Raw genomic sequence first — 16,869 nt, forward strand, 5'->3', positions numbered from 1 at the left:
AGCGAACGCATACTGCACTGATTAAACGATTGTCGCTTGCTAGGCTATCGTACGACAAAAGTTTTCATGTTTGTCCCTTCGGATTTTGTTGGACGAAATGTAATCGGCTGTCGTAAACTGTGTACTAACGATTAGATTATTGTGCGATCAATTCGAAAGTGATTTTTTACGTACGAATATCTGATCGTGTGTACGAGGCATAACCCTCTGGTATTAAATTGTATTGTTGCTGTACTGTCTCCCTTTCTATTGTAAAGCGCTGCACAAACTGTTGGTGCTATATAAATTCTGTATATTAATATATTCTTTGATGTTCCAATTTGAAGGATCAGAATTGTCCATCTGTAGTAGAAGAAGGTAGAGCTAATCCAGTTCTTCTGATAAGTTGATCCGTGTTGAGGTCACACAGATTTTTCTACATAAGATAACCCACCAGTGTTTGTTTATTGTGAAGTAAATGCAGAATGGAAGGTCAAGGAGCTTTGTACTCTGAGATCAATAGATGACCCAGTGCCCTGGGTCCATTTACCTGCAGGACATGTCTGTTTATCTAACTACAGCCCTTTGAGCTTGCAGACCAGGTCAGCCAGTATGGAGGTTCCTGACAAGATTCTACATAACATCTGTGTTTGATTGCCTGCCCACAAACAGGAACTTTTAGGTAAAACCACACACTGTCTAATCCCTTAGAATAGGTCATTTTATGTCCAATTTGCTGATAAACCTTGTAGGTGCAGACATCTCCCACACCATAGATCATTGATGTGTCTTCTTTGTTGGATGTATCTAAACAGTACCTCATAAGGGGCATCTATATAAAATACCTAAACCACCTCAACTTGCTATTCAAGACATCAACTGTTTTGGTTCATGAATTTCCAGGATTAGGCTTAACATTTTTCTTACCCTGTAGCGTCTGATGGAGTGTGTCAAAAAAATCAAGCACTAGCTTAAGTGCTGGTTCACACTGCAGCGGCACGACTTCGGGGGCGACATGTGAAGTCGCGTGCACCGCGACTTCAGCACGACTTGCACGGACTTCATAGTCGCTCCAGGTCGCCCCGAAGTAGTACAGGACCCTTTTGTCTAAGTCGGAGCGACTTGTGTCGCTCCTATTATAACCGTTCCTGTACTACACTATGGGATGCGACGGTGTATGACTTGTCAGGCTGACCAAATCGCCTGACAAGTCGGACTAGTGTGAATGGACACTTACGGTTTGAAGTTACAAAGTGGTCTAAAATATACATTCTTACAACAGTGGCTTAAGTACTCTGTGAAGGTGCTAGTTATGAAGTGGCATTTGTGGCCAAATATCTAAATATTCTTAGGCTGGGTTCACATTGTTGGGAATTGGATGTGGGTTTTCCCCGCATCCAATTCGCATTACAGGAGACTGAGTGGCTCTCAATGGAGCCGGTTTACAAAGCTCCGTGTCGGCTGCGGAGAGGTTTTCAGAAAAGTCCTGTGTGTCTTCTGGTCCGTTTCAGGTCCAAATTTAGTCAAAAATTCTAACCTAATTCAGGCCTGAAGCGTTGCATGGGGACATGACCTCCTGCTGCAATTCGCTTGAAATTCAGTGTGAACCCAGCCTAAAAGTCTAGACCAGAGTTCTATGGAACCCTGTGGTTCCTCCTGAGGTTGCTAGGAGTTCCTTTGGCAGTGGTGAATCAATCTCCCACTTACAATGACCAGCAACAGGGTAACATTTTCTTCTGACTACCGATGTAAAGGGTTATTTCTGCACTGACCAATAATGATAGGGGATACCATACATGTGTACCTATCTGCATTTCTTTTCTAATCATACCTTTTATTCATTTCAAGATTGTTACTGAAAATAATTTTTTTACCTACAGCAGCTGGTGTTAAAGTGTCTGCCCTGGGTGCTAAATACTCTATGCACGGTGGGGTTGATTTACTAAAGGCACTTTGCAAGTGCAGTTGCACTCATTTTTCCCAGAGCTTAGTAAATGTGGTAAAGCTCTGCTGATTTCCATCTTCCAATCATGTGCAAGCCAAATCTTTTTTTTTTTTTTCCTTGCACCCGATTGGGTATTCTTTAAAAAGTGAAGCTTTTCCACATTTACTAAGAAAAAAGAGAGTGCACAGTATACAGTTAATCAACTCTATGTTCTTCATCCTCTTTTTTTTATTTTCAAGGGTTCCTCTATGACATAAAAGTTGAGAAAGGCTGGTCTAGACTCAAAATGTATGTAATATACACAGTGTTGGGGTAGTTACTCAAAAAATGTAACTAGTTACTTCTGTAAATTCTAATGAGATTACTTTACTAGTTACTGCATTTGAAAAGTAACTTCACTACTTATTACTTTACTTTTGAAAAATAATATGAACAAATTCCAATGCGCATATTTATTTGTAGTGCACAAAAAAACAATACAATATTTATTGTTTTATTTATATATATATATGACCACAGCGTGCCCCCTTTCAATGCCAGAGTGACCACAGCGTGCCCCGTTTCAATGCCAGAGTGACCACAGTGTGCCCCCTTTCAATGCCAGAGTGACCACAGCGTGCCCCCTTTCAATGCCAGAGTGACCACAGCATGCCCCCAGAGTGACCACAGCGTGCCCCCTTTCAATGCCAGAGTGACCACAACGTGCCCCCAGAGTGACCACAGCGTGCCCCCTTTCAATGCCAGAGTGACCACAGCGTGCCCCCTTTCAATGCCAGAGTGACCACAGCGTGCCCCCTTTCAATGCCAGAGTGACCACAGTGTGCCCCCTTTCAATGCCAGAGTGACCACAGCGTGCCCCCAGATTGACCACAGTGTGCCCCTAGAGTGACCACAGCGTGCCCCCAGATTGACCACAGTGTGCCCCCAGAGTGACCACAGTGTGCCCCCTTTCAAAGCCAGAGTGACCACGCCAGAGAGACCAGTGCACTTACCTGCAGTGGCGGGCGTCTTCTCCTCAGTCCTCCCGCCTCCTCCTTGGCCACACGATCCCCTGCTCTCCTCGAGTCCGTCCTCCCGCCTCCTCCTCAGCCACACGATCCCCAGCTCTCCTTGAGTCCGTCCTCCCGCCTCCTCCTCAGCCACACGATCCCCCGTGTCTCCTCGAGTCCGTCCTCCCGCCTCCTCCTCGGCCCGCGCGAGATGTCAACGGCTTGAGTAACGCAGGAAAGCGCGTTACTCAAGCTGAGTAAAGTAATGCAGTTACAAATGTTACGAATGTAACGCGTTACGTTACTACATTACCAAAAAAAGTAATGTAGTTAACGTCACGCGTTACATTGTAACTCGTTACCCCCAACACTGAATATACAGTATAAATGTATATAAACTGTCACCGGCCACTTTATTAGGTTCACCTGTTAAATTGCTTGGTAAAACCAATCACATGGCAGCAACTCAATGCATTTAGGCATCTAGACATGGTGAAGACGACTTGCTGTAGTTCAAACCGAGCATCAGAATGGGAAAGTAATGGGATTTTAGTGACTTTGAATGTGGCATGGTTGTTGGTGCCAAACAGGCTGGTCTGAGTATTTCACAAACTGCTGATCTGCTGGGATTTTCACGCACACCCATACCTAAGGTTTACAGAGATTTGTCTGAAAAGAGAAAAAATCCAGTGTTCGGCAGTGGTGTGGAGGAAATTGCCTTGTTGATGTAAGAGGAGAATAGGCAGACTGGTTTGAGATGATAGAAAGACAACAGTAACTCCAATAACCACTTGTTACAACCAAGGTATGCAGAATTCCATCTCTGAATGCACAACACATCAAACCTTGAAGCAGATGGGCTAGCAGCAGAAGACCACCCTGGGTGCCAGCTAAGAACAGAAAACTGAGGTTACAATTCGCACAGGCTCACCAAAATTGGACAATAGAAGATTGTAAAAATGTTGCCTCGTCTGATGAGTTGATTTCATCTGCGACATTCAGGTGGTGAGGTCAGAATTTGGCGTAAACAGCAAGAAAGCATGGATCTATCCTGCTTTGTATCAACGGCTCAGGCTGGTGGTGTAATGGTGTTGGGGATATTGTCTTGGCATACTTTGGGCTCTTTAGTACCAATTGGGCATTGTTTTATTGCCACGGCCTACCTGAGTATTGTTGCTGACCATGTCCATCCCTTTATGACTACAGTGTTCCCATCTTCTGATGACTCCTTCCAGCAGGATAATGCACCATGTCACAAAACTCAAATCATCTCACCACTGGTTTCTTGAACATAACAATTAGGTCACTGTACTCCAATAGCCTCCACAGTCAGATCTCAACCCAATAGAGCACCTTTAGGATGTGGTGGAACAGGAGATTTGCATAATGGATGTGCAGCTGACAAATCTGCAGCAACTTTGTGATGCTATCATGTCAATATGGACCAAAATCTCTGAGGAATGTTTCCAACACCTTGTTGAATCTATACACGAAGAACTAAGGCAGTTCTGAAGGCAAACAGAGGTCCAACCCGGTACTAGCAAGGTGTACCTAATAAAGTGGCAGATAAGTGCATATATATATATACATACAGTATCTCACAAAAGTGAGTACACACCTCACATTTTTGTAAATACTTTATTCTATCTTTTCATGTGACAACACTGAAGAAATTACACTTTGCTACAATGTAAAGTAGTGAGTGTACAGCTTGTATAACAGTGTAAATTTTCTGTCCCCTCAAACTAACTCAACACCTATTAATGTCTAAACCGCTGGTAACAATAGTGAGTACACCCCTAAGTAAAAATGTCCAAATTGGGCCCAAAGTTTCAATATTTTGTGTGGCCACCATTATTTTCCAGCACTGGCTTAAAGCGGAGTTCCGGGCACAGATCTCATTTTTTGATGAACATACCCCCGGGACAACAGAATAATAGTAGCGCTAAAAACACTATATAAGAGTTCCTAAAATAGACAGTGGATATCCACTAAAATGACAGTGTGGTGAACAGCTTGGTCCTCACAGTCTTTAGTTGACTAATACCATAAGTCTATTGACGGGTTAATCTAAAGCAACAAACTTCCTTCCAGATCTCCAATAAATATGGAAGTCCAATATTATTAACGGCGGTTGTAGGGTAGAAACTGAAAAACCTCTGTGTAGTCTGGTCGGGTCACCACAAATCCACCACCAAGTGCAGGGGGGCAATAAGAAATGGCCACTCACCGGATAGATTTGCTCACCTACTCTCATAAGTGAGCACCACTCGCTTAATGATCACAAATCCACATGTCACCATAGGATAGGTAAAATCGAGCAAAAGATGGTTCCCAATCCAGTGCAGTGTCCCTTTTTCTGCCAATGTCTTCCAGATATGTGAAAAATAAACAGATATCTCCACTAGTGCAATACGTCTCATAAGGCTTTATTACAAAGTAAAACAACACTTAATGCACTCACTTTTAGTTGGATAAATCACAGCATATCTCATAGAGGCAGTATCGGGACCCCTTCTCCTAATCCGATGTGGCTCCACGCCAGATCGGGTAGTTCCGGATGTCCTTCGCTGCCGTAAACCTCGATAGGGTGCGTCGTCTGGCCACGCCCCGACGCGTTTCGTCACTTCCTGACTTCAACTGGGGGCGCGGCCAGGACGACGCACGCTTCCTCTTTATGCTCCGCAAACATAGCGTCGCAACCAATAGTAGAGCGACCAGGTCAACCGGAAGGACGTCATATCGGCTTCCGCCGGAAGGTAAATAAACCCTAGACAATTCCCCCGTCTGTTAATGCTCACCCACCACCTCTGTGGACAGTTGGCAATATGGAAACGCCGTCCGTAGATCTAAACAACCCGAACCAACTCCTAGGAAAACTCTAGTCTGATCGGGTGACCTGTTACTCATACACGAGCGGGCACTGTTAATAATCATTTCATTACCAGACAAATAGCCCGATCTAAATGTATCATATAACCATAGTGCACACCACTGCGATATTGAGCATCACAAGATAAAGTCATAAATATGCATAACCTGTATATATCAATACAATATAATAGCATATGACATATAAAAAAATATATAAAAAATATGTAAAACAGAGTATATAAAACAGAGTATATAAAACTCAGGTTAAAATCAAATATTGAAAAGGTTTAAAAGGATTTAAACATTCAACCATGTTAAAATCTCAAACAGTATCTTAATATGAAATATTAAAAGGACTAAATTGGATAGCAGAAATAACTACTAATACCTGAAGCCATAGATAAGGAAATTCTAGGAATGAAATCTATAAACACGAGATAAAGTCAATAAATACTACGTATGATAAAATTTAAGAGTCACTAATAAAACAATTGATATCTAATTCAATGTTTAACCCCACAGGGGCAAGGGATTGGGTCAGGAATATCCACTTTGTTTCGCATTTCGAGAGCTCTCTGACCCAATTAGCCCCTCGCCATGATGGAGTGACTCGTTCAATGCCCCAGAACATTAGTTCACTTGGGTCCCTAGGGGCCAGTTCTTACGCGTGAGACGAAACTGTACATCTACTAGTGACTACTGCGACCAGGCTGAAATTCTGAGGGAGAGATTTGTGGCCAAGGGCTATGAAAGGTCTGGGCTGGATAGGGAAATTACTAAGATTCTGGAGGCCCCAAGACCTCTGAACCCTAGAGTTAGAAGTGGAGAGCCAGAGAATGACCCGAAACAGTGGAGTTTCCTCTCCGACTTTTCCAACGATTATAAAAAGGTAGAGGCTATATTTAAACAGCATTGGCCAATACTATTGATGGACAAAACCCTGGGTCCAGCCTTACCAAGCAAACCATCCTTTATTTATCGCAGGGCCCCGAACTTTGGCGACCGGGTGGTAAAAAAGGTGATAGAACCACCTAAGATTTCATTTTTCCCAGACCGCAAAGGGTCTTTCACATGTGGGCAGTGTAGGGCTTGTTCCCTAGCCCCAACTCATTTGAGGAGACGAGAGTCTTTCCCTGTCCCTGTCATTGATAAGGTTTTTAAAATCAAATCTTTTATCACGTGTGACACTACCCACGTGGTATATGGGCTCATGTGCCCATGTAAATTGGTATATATTGGGAGGACCAAATGAGCACTGAAGGTTGGGGAACACATTACCAATATTATCAATGGCAAATGGGAACATAACGTATCAGCCCACTTCAGACAGTACCACCAAAGGGACCCAAGTGAACTAATGTTCTGGGGCATTGAACGAGTCACTCCATCATGACGAGGGGCTAATTGGGTCAGAGAGCTCTCGAAATGCGAAACCAAGTGGATATTCCTGACCCAATCCCTTGCCCCTGTGGGGTTAAACATTGAATTAGATATCAATTGTTTTATTAGTGACTCTTAAATTTTATCATACGTAGTATTTATTGACTTTATCTCGTGTTTATAGATTTCATTCCTAGAATTTCCTTATCTATGGCTTCAGGTATTAGTAGTTATTTCTGCTATCCAATTTAGTCCTTTTAATATTTCATATTAAGATACTGTTTGAGATTTTAACATGGTTGAATGTTTAAATCCTTTTAAACCTTTTCAATATTTGATTTTAACCTGCGTTTTATATACTCTGTTTTATATACTCTGTTTTACATATTTTTTATATATTTTTTTATATGTCATATGCTATTATATTGTATTGATATATACAGGTTATGCATATTTATGACTTTATCTTGTGATGCTCAATATCGCAGTGGTGTGCACTATGGTTATATGATACATTTAGATCGGGCTATTTGTCTGGTAATGAAATGATTATCAACAGTGCCCGCTCATGTATGAGTAACAGGTCACCCGATCAGACTAGAGTTTTCCTAGGAGTTGGTTCGGGTTGTTTAGATCTATGGACGGCGTTTCCATATTGCCAACTGTCCGCAGAGGTGGTGGGTGAGCATTAACAGACGGGGGAATTGTCTAGGGTTTATTTACCTTCCGGCGGAAGCCGTTATGACGTCCTACCGGTTGACCTGGTCGCTCAACTATTGGTTGCGACGCTATGTTTGCGAAGCATAAAGAGGAAGCGTGCGTCGTCCTGGCCGCGCCCCCAGTTGAAGTCAGGAAGTGACGAAACGCGTCGGGGCGTGGCCAGACGACGCACCCTATCGAGGTTTACGGCAGCGAAGGACATCCGGAACTACCCAATCTGGCGTGGAGCCACATCGGATTAGGAGAAGGGGTCCCGATACTGCCTCTATGAGATATGCTGTGATTTATCCAACTAAAAGTGAGTGCATTAAGTGTTGTTTTACTTTGTAATAAAGCCTTATGAGACGTATTGCACTAGTGGAGATATCTGTTTATTTTCCACATATCTGGGAGACATTGGCAGAAAAAGGGACACTGCACTGGATTGGGAACCATCTTTTGCTCGATTTTACCTATCCTATGGTGACATGTGGATTTGTGATCATTAAGCGAGTGGTGCTCACTTATGAGAGTAGGTGAGCAAATCTATCCGGTGAGTGGCCATTTCTTATTGCCCCCCTGCACTTGGTGGTGGATTTGTGGTGACCCGACCAGACTACACGGAGGTTTTTCAGTTTCTACCCTACAACCGCCGTTAATAATATTGGACTTCCATATTTATTGGAGATCTGGAAGGGAGTTTGTTGCTTTAGATTAACCCGTCAATAGACTTATGGTATTAGTCAACTAAAGACTGTGAGGACCAAGCTGTTCACCACACTGTCATTTTAGTGGATATCCACTGTCTATTTTAGGAACTCTTATATAGTGTTTTTAGCGCTACTATTATTCTGTTGACATTGCTATCAAATATCCATATTTGTTCAAGCAGCAGCTTCAGGGGTATTATTTGATTACCAGCAGTTGCTGGTGCATCCTAAAGCGCGGAGATAGTCGCACAGTTTGGGCGGAAACTGAGGATTATTTTATTATTATACCCCCGGGACAGTCAGGGCTAGCACATTCCACAATGGCTAGCCTCTGATCTGTCCCGGTTCGCACTTACCTGCAAGAAGAAATACTTACTTTGAAAATTTCTTCCACAGCGTTTCCATCTCTCTTGTGGGCAGCTGAAGCCGGCGCGGTCCTCTTCTGTGTCTCCTTCCCTTCTTCTTCTCCCAGAATGCGCCGCACCGGCCCCTCTCGTCACTTCCGGTGCGGCGCCGCATTCCTAAACAGCTTCTGGGCATGCCCAGAAGCTGTTTAGCAGGGGAATGCGGCGTCGCCCGGAAGTGACGTGCGGGGCCGGTGCCGTCGCATTGATTCCTGGGAGCGATGACGTTCAGCTCCCAGGAATCATCGCGAGGCAGGAAGTGACGGGGTGAGCCTCGGCGCTGGAGGAGGAAGTACCCTGAGGTGAGTATTTACGATCTTCGATTACAAGGTGAGTGTACAAAAAAAAAAATAACTATCCAATTCCTTTTCAGGTTATGTGTAGCTAGCGGAGGGGCACAAAAGAAAAATACAGATTTTGTGCCCAGAACTCCGCTTTAACCCTTTTGTTCGTGGAGTTCACCAGAGCTTCACAGGTTGCCACTGGAGTCCTCTTCCACTTCTCCATGACAACATCACGGAGCTGGTGGATGTTGGAGACCTTGCGCTCCTCCACCTCCTTTTGAGGATGCCCCACAGATGCTCAATAGGTTTTAGGTCTGGAGACATGCTTGGCCAGACCATCACCTTTACCCTCAGCTTCTTTAGCAAGGCAGTGGTTGTCTTGGAGGGGTGTTTGGGGTCGTTATCATGTTGGAATACTGCCCTGCAGCCCAGTCTCCGAAGGGAGGGGATCATGCTCTGCTTCAGTATGTCACAGTACATGTTGGCATTCATGGTTCCCTCAATGGTATCAATTCCTTCATCCTCCAGGAACTGGCTGCATACTCTCGCTACATGAAGCCGGGCATTGTCGAGTACAAGGAGGAACTCAAGACCCACTGCACCAGCCTAGGGTCTGACAATAGGTCCAAGGATTTTATCCTTCCACCTAATGGCAGTCAGGGTGCCATTGTCTAGCCTGTAGAGGTCTGCGCATCCCTCCATGGATATGCCTCCCCAGACTATACCTTACCCACCACCAAACCAGTCATGCTGAACAATGTTACAGGCAGCATAACTTTCTCTATGGCTGTGATGGGAGTGACTTTGGTTGGGGGGCCCGTGGAACCCAGCTTACCTTTGAGAGCTCTGAAAACCCATTTTCCAGCTCCCCCAGACCCTCTTATGTGTAATTCACCCTGTGGCTATTAGGGGCACAGGGTGACCAAGAAAATGATGGACAGTTACTTAATGGACACTGAGAATATGGTTTGAATTACTTCAAATGGGACAGTAATATTTATCAACAATATCTCTTAAGAAATATATATGAAGACTATTCCTGGTCTGTTTGATTCTGAACATGTTCCTTGAAAGAGCTAATCACAATGGCCTCTGTTCCATGTTCTTCAATGTAAGAGACGGACAGTCTGTTACTGGTGGTCTCCTGCTGTTGTCTATGTATTGAGGTGTTATGTGTTTTCTGCTAAGTATGTCTGTCTTTTTTTAATTTAACTATTTTTTCTGTCCAGACGGGCAGGTAAATAGTTCAGGTTAGTTATGTTTCTGTATACAGTTTCATCTGCATATGATAATGTAATCAGGCTCACCTGATCTGTGTGTGGTATATATTGTGTGTGAGTCTGTTTAATAAATGTTCCATATCCTATAAAAGCTATTCTCGGCTAGAATATCTGATATCTATGTTCAAGACTGAAGGAAGCGGTATTCTGACGGAAGCCCACAAGCGCATTATAGGGTCGCGTTTCGGTTACAATGGCTTCTGCAGACCCTCTTACATCTGTCACGTGCTCAGGATGAACCTGCTCTCATCTGTGAAAAGCACAGGGAGGACCTGCCTGTTGTTCAATGGCAAATGCCAATCGAGCTCCACAGTGCCGGGCAGTGAGCACAGGGCCCGCTAGAAGACGTCGGGCCTCAGGCCACCCTCATGAAGTCTGTTTCTGATTGTTTGGTCCACACCAGTGGCTTGCTGGAGGTCATTTTGTAGGGACAGTGCTTATCCTTCTCCTCCTTGCACAAATAAGCAGATACCGGCCCTGCTGATGGGTTGAGGACCTTCTTTGGCCCTGTCCATCTCTCCTAGAGTAACTGCCTGTCTCCTGGAATCTCCTCTATGCTCTTGAGACTGTGCTGGGAGACACAGCATGTACTGATGTGCCATCCTGGAGAAGTTGGTCTGCCTGTGCAACCTTTATAGGGTCCAGGTATCACCTCATGCTACCAGTAGTGACACTGCCCTAGCCAAATGCAAAACTAGTGAAAAACAGTCAGAAAAGATGAGTAGGAAAAAAATGTCAGTGGCCTTCACCTTTAAAACCATTCCTGTTTTGGAGGTTGTCTCATTGTTGCCCATCTAGTGCACCTGTTGTTAATTTCATGAACACCAAAGCAGCTGAAACTGTTTAACAACTACCTCTGCTACTTAACTGATCAGATCCATATCCCAGGACCAGGAGTTTAATTGACCTGATACTATACACTGATTAAATAGTGTTCCTTTATTTTTTTTGAGCAGTAAAATATATATATCAAGGTGGGCCAAAAAGAGGTATACATTAATGATTAGATTATAAATTACACTTAAAGCGGAATTAAACTTCCATCCATTGTTTGTACCTATACGTGCACCGTTTAGGAGATATTTACTGTATATGCAGCCGATGACATCATCAGCGCATGCGCTCAGAAGGAACAGCCACCCGTGACATCACACGGCTCCGGCCAGTCACACAGCTGGAGTCTGCAGACCTGAAAGGAAGATGGGTGAAGATTGATGTGGCCTCCTGCGGTGACAACGAGGGCTTAGTTTGCAGTTAAGTTTTCACATAATGTGCTAGTATGTGATACCTTTACTTTTGAAGGTCAAAAAAAAGTGGTGCTTTACATTCTCTTTAAATGATTCAGATCATCAAACCACATTTAATATTACACAGAGACAACCCGAGTAAACACAAAATGCAGTTTTTAAATGATGATTTAATTTATTAAGAGAAAAAGCTGTCCAAACCTGCCTGGCCCTTTGTGACAAAGTAATTCCTCCCCTTGCTAAATCATTAATGAACTGTGGTTAACCACATTTGTTTTGGAAAGCGGAGTTAAATTTGACTTGCCACACCCAGGCCTGAATACTGCCAGACCTGTTGAATCAAGAAATCACCTAAAAAGAAGCTGTCTGACAAAGTGAAGTACGCTAAAAGATCTAAACAAGTAACACATCATGCCGCAATCTAAAGAAATTCAAGAACAGATGAGAAACAAGGTAATTGGCAGTTATCAGTCTGAAAAGGGTTACAATGCCATTTCTAAGGCTTTGGGAATCCAGTGAACAACTGGGAGAGCCATTATCCAAAAATGGGGAAAACTTGGAACAGTGGTGAACCTTCCCAGGAGTGGCTGGCCTACCAAAATTACTCCCAAGAGTACAATGACGACTCATCCAGAGGGTCTTAAAACCTTCCCGCCTCGCCTATAGCAGAACGACGGATGCACGATGGCTCCATTGTTCTGACTGGACGTCATATGATGTCCTTTAGGACAAGCCTCTGTGGGGGCATCTCCGATATCGGTAAAGAGCCTATGATGTAGGCTCTTTACCATGTGATCAGCTGTGTCCAATCACAGCTATTCACAGTGTAAATAGAAAGTTACGATTATCGGAATTCCTTTTATCGTGCTGAGAGGGCGTAAGTAGACTAGAGCCGATAAGCGCAGTGATTATCAGTGCTGCACCATCAGCAATGCCCATCTGTGTCCACCAGTGATGCCAGTCAGTGCCCATCAGTGATGCCTATCAGTGCTGCCTATCAGTGCCCATAATGGCTGTCCATCAGTCCTGCATATTAGTGTCTCCTAATCAGCGCACATCAGTGAAGGAGAAAAATTACTTATTTACAAAACCTTTTTTTTTTTATCAAAATTTTCGGTATTTTTTCATGTGTTTAGCAAAAAAACTCAGTGGTGATTAAATACCACAAAAAAAGCCCTATCTGTGTCAAAAAAAATTTTGTTTGGGTACAGCGTTACATGACTGCGCAATTGTCATTCAAAGTGCAACAGCGCTAAAAGCCTAAAATTGGCTTGGGCAGGAAGAGGGCAAGGTCAGTGTTGATTCAACAGTAAAAAAGAGAGACTGGGCAAAAATAGCAATCATGGGGGAGTTCAAAGGCGAAAGCCACTGCTGACCATTAAGAACACAAAGCCTTGTCTCGCATTTGCCAAAAACCATATTGATTATCCCCAAGACTTTTGGGAAAATATTCTGTGAACTGATGCGACAAAAGGTGAACTATTTGGAAGGTGTGTGTCCCGTTACATCTGGCATAAAACGAACACAGCATTTCATAAAAAAAACATTATACCAACAGTCAAACAAGGTGGTGGTGGTAGTGTGATGGTCTGGGGCTGCTTTGCAGCTTCAGGACCTGGACGACTTGCCATGATTGATAGAACCATGAATTATGTGCTCTAACAGAAAATCCTGAATGAGAACATCCAGCCATCAGTTTGTGATCTCCAGCTAAAGCGCACTTGGGTTATGCAGCAGGACAATGATCCGAAACACACAAGCAAGTCAACCTCTGAAAGGCTAAAAAAAACAATAACATTAAGGTTTTGGAGAGGCCTAGTCAAAGTGCACAGTTAAAATCGAATGAGATATTATGACATGACCTTAACTAGGCCGTTCCTGCCTGAAAACACTCCAATGTGGCTTCTGCAAAAAAGAGCGGGCCAAAATTCCTCCACCGCAATGTGAAAGACTCATTGCCAGTTACTGCAAATGCTTGATTGCAGTTGTTGCCTCCAAGGGTGGCACAATCAGTTATTATGTTTAGGGGCAACTACTTTTTCACATAGGGCCAGGCAGGCTTGGACATATTTTTTTTTTCTCTTAACCACTTGCCTACTAGGCACTTATACCCCCTCCCTGCCCAGGCCAATTTTCAGCTTTCAGCGCTGTCCTGCTTTGAATGACAATTATGGGGTCATGCAACACTGTACCCAAAAGACCGTAATTCTTTTTGTTCATTGATGTGCGCTGATGAGGCGGCACTGATGGGCACTGATAGGCGGCACTAAAGGGCACTGAGAGGTGGCACTGATAGGCGGCACTAATAGGTGGCAATGATAGGCACTGGTAGGCAGCACTGATAGGTGACACTGATAGGTTGCACTGGTGGCAGCAGAACTGGTGGGCACTGATTAGCAGCAATGATGGGCATGGATAGGTGGCACTGTTGGGCACAGATTGGAACCGATGTTGCTGTAACAGAAGCGGATTTCTGGCTTTCTTCTTCTATTCTCCCGTCTATCATGAGGAGAAAAAAAAAAGCAGATAACCGGCTTCTGTTTACTTCCATGATCAGCTGTCATTGGCTGGCAGCTGATCACATGGTAAAGGGGAGCTGTGATTGGCCCTTTACCCTGCTCTGTGCCAAAGGACTCGATCACAGAGCGCTCCACCCATGCGCTGCAGGGGGTGTGTGAGCAGCATGCTCACGGGAGGATGTCTATAGACGCCCTCCTGGCACTAGAAGCCTTTACTGGGGTTATCGTTGTATAAAATTTAAATTTGATTGAAGATCTGAATCATGTAAGTGTGACAAATATGCAAACAATTTTAAAATCAGGAAGGGGCAAATACTTTTTCACAGCACTGTGGGTATACATATATAAATATATATATAAATAACAATGTGGGCCAAAGGAAGCATACATTACTGATTGGATTATGACATGATTATGATTTGTTTTATTTTACTTGTTTTGAGGGCCATATGGCCCAAAATGGGTTTATAGTGCTGAATGGGTCATGTTTAATCTCTTAGGTGCCTGAAATGTCCTCCATCAAGTCATGTCACACAGTTACACACAAATTCTGGTTAGCATCAGTGTCAATGCTTGTGAGATGAAGTCCTTGAATTTTTCCAGTGTGGGGATTCCCCTCAAAAACCTTTACTGTACTATGGCCCAAAAAAAAAAAAAAGTTCATACATGTTAAATTGGGTGATTGTGTTGGCCAGCCATTGCTGCCATGTTGCCCAATCCAACCCTGTGGGAAGGTGTTATCTAGGTTCTCCCTACTGCCAAAGCAACAATTCCTAACCATATCAAAAAAATTTTTGTAGCCAGTTGTAAACATCTATGTTACATGTAGGCCCCATGCACACGGGGTGTTAGAAAAAACGTGCGTCAAAGCTAGTTCTGACACCGGAAAAAGCAGCTGTAAAAAACGTGCTTTCAGTAGCTTTTTCCATTTGCGTTATTGCACGTTTTGCCACGTCGCTTTTAGCAGCGTTTTTTCTGCCTCCATTCAAAATCAATGGTTCCCTATGGGAGCCTATTGATTTGAATGGAAGTCGCACCGCAAGTCAGATCAGGATGATCCAACTTGCGGGCGACTTGCGCTGTGAGAATCTTGAGGGGGAACTCCATGCCAAAATGGGAAAAAACGGCGTGGGGGTCCCCCCCCAGGTTCCAAACCAGGCCCTTCGGGTCTGATATGGAATTTGAGGGTAGCCCCACGCCGACGTGGGGTCCCCCCCAAAATCCATACCAGACCCTTATCTGAGCATGCAGCCCGGCAGGCCAGGAAAGGGGAGGGGACGAGCGAGCGGCCCCACCCCCCCGGACCACACCAGGCCACATGCCCTCAACATGGGGGGATGTTGGTGCTTTTGGGCAGGGGGGGCTCTGCACCCCCCACCCCAAAGCACCTTGCCCCCGTGTTGATGAGGACAAGGGCCTCATCCCCACAACCCTGGCCGGTGGTTGTGGGGGTCTGCGGGCAGGGGGGCTTATCGGTATCTGGAAGCCCCCAGATCCCGGACCCCCTCCCTATGTGAATGGGTATGGGGTACATTGTACCCCTATCCATTCACCCCATAAAAGGCAGTGTATGTGAATAACGACAGGAGACGTTTTGGAAAGTTTATTTAAAATCTTCATCCGGTCTTCTCCACTCTGGTCTTCTCCACTCTGCTCTTCTGATCTTCTCCTCTCCGCTCTTCTGCTGTCCAATCTTCTGCTCTTTTGCTGTCCGCTCTTCTGCTCTTTTGCTCTTGGCTCTTCTTCTTCCTCCGGTCCTCCTCCGACGCTGTCCCCGGTGATTATGCCGGTCTCTGGTCTCTGCAGCTTATTATATAGCCATTGTGGGCGTGGGCGCCCAATGACGTCATCGGGAGACCCCCACCCCCTTATGTCACAGATGACATGATATAAATATCTCCTAAACGGTGTTTAGGAGATATTTATAGCACCTATAGGTAAGCCTTAATATAGGCTTACCTATAGGTAAAAGTCTTTAAAGTGGGTTTACAACCACTTTAAGCAATTGCTACATGGGAAACTAGAGGAGCATTAGCTGAGTATAAGCTTGTAATGTTACAGAGATACAACCTTTAGGCCTCGTTCACAGGGGCGCACTACAGCATACTCCTGTGTGAAGGATGCAAACATTTTCTGTGCATCCCTGTACAGGCAGTCACATTCATGGCAATTGGGATGCAGCGGCTGCTCCCAATTTGACATACAGTGTACATTTAGGCTGGCCATACATGGGTCGAACTTCGCAAGAATATTCTTTCGAAAATCAGAAATTTTGTGATTCGATGGGGCCACCATTGATTTCGAAATTCGACCAACCAAGGCTTCAATTTCTCCTCATATTGCTACAGAAGAGAATTTTCGTGGCCGGAAATCTTTTTTTTTCCAGCAATTTTCTTTTCTTGCACTCATGCGCATTTCTTTTTCAATTATATTTCTCCCACGATTCTCCCATCATTGATTAGAAAATCGTTTGTTTTTCAAAAAAATTTCCAACATGCCCGATCACTCAAATTCGATGACTGCACACAAATCGGCTGTTACTGCGGCCCACTAAAGGTG

Source organism: Pelophylax lessonae (genome assembly GCF_965119305.1).
Source record: "Pelophylax lessonae genome assembly, chromosome: 3".
Classification (NCBI taxonomy): domain Eukaryota; kingdom Metazoa; phylum Chordata; class Amphibia; order Anura; family Ranidae; genus Pelophylax; species Pelophylax lessonae.